Raw genomic sequence first — 1,173 nt, 5'->3', positions numbered from 1 at the left:
GCTTAGGCCTACACTAACAAGGAACACAGTGTGTGTGTGTGTGTGTGTGTGTGTGTGTGTGTGTGTGTGTGTGCAGTTTTAAGCAACTAGCATAAACCCTGTTTGATTTCCAAGTCTATTTCCATTTACTCGTATAGGTCAAAATGAAGTAAAATGAAAATAGTAAAGGTCACTGACACCAAACAGTGGACCAAAAGACCTAAACCTGGGGAATACATTAAAGTTAGTTAAAGATGAATTCTGAATTGTATCTAAGAAATTTGAATTAATTAACTCTAGCCCTATCACTACGTCTAAACCTAGCCCTAATCCTAACCCTAAACATTAACATAGCCCTATCCCTAACTATAAATTTAAGCCTAATTTTAACAGTAACCATTTCCCAAACCCTAGCTCTAACTCTATCCATTACCATAACCCTAATCCTAACCATAATGGTAACTGTAGCCCTAATTTTAATGTTTACCCTATACCTGTTCTAACCCTAACCCTGCCCTAGACCTAAACTAGCTCAAACCCAAACACTTACCCTCAACCTACCCCTAACCCTAAGCCTAACCCTAACCCTAACTCTAAGTTTATCCCTAATCCTAACCAGAAACCTAGCCCCAACTCTAGCTGTAATCCTATCCATTACCCTAAACATAAGGCAAACCGAAATGTTAACAACAGGACCAAACCTAACTGTATAGCTATCCCTAATGCTATTCAAAACCCTAAACCTAACCTGAACCCTAAATCTAACCTGATCCATTACCCAAAACCTAATGTTAATTCCAGCCTTAACCCTAGACCTTAAACAAAACCAATCCCTACCCTGACCTTGACCCTAATAATACACCTAGATCTGAACCTAACCTTTACCCTAAACCTAAATCTTACATTAGACTGAGCCATAACCAAACCCTAAAACTATCTCTAACCACAATACTAGACTAGACATTAGCCCTATTCCTAACACAAACCATCATTCTAGCCCTAAACCTAACCTTAATCCTAAATTGTACCCTAACCCTAGCCCTAACACTAAGTATCACCCTCGCCCTGGCTCTAAACCTAGCTATAGCCCCATTTTCCCCTAACTCTTAATGTAACCCTTAAGCTAACATTAACCCTAACTCTAGCCCTAATGCTAGGCCTAAACCTAACACTAATCCTAATGCTAATCCTAGC

This window comes from Marmota monax, unplaced genomic scaffold (assembly GCF_021218885.2).
Source record: "Marmota monax isolate L192 unplaced genomic scaffold, Marmota_monax_Labrador192_F-V1.1 WCK01_AAM20220418_F8-fsc00257, whole genome shotgun sequence".
NCBI lineage: Eukaryota > Metazoa > Chordata > Mammalia > Rodentia > Sciuridae > Marmota > Marmota monax.
The sequence above is the reverse complement of the archived record's forward strand: the minus strand, read 5'-3'. Positions refer to the sequence as shown.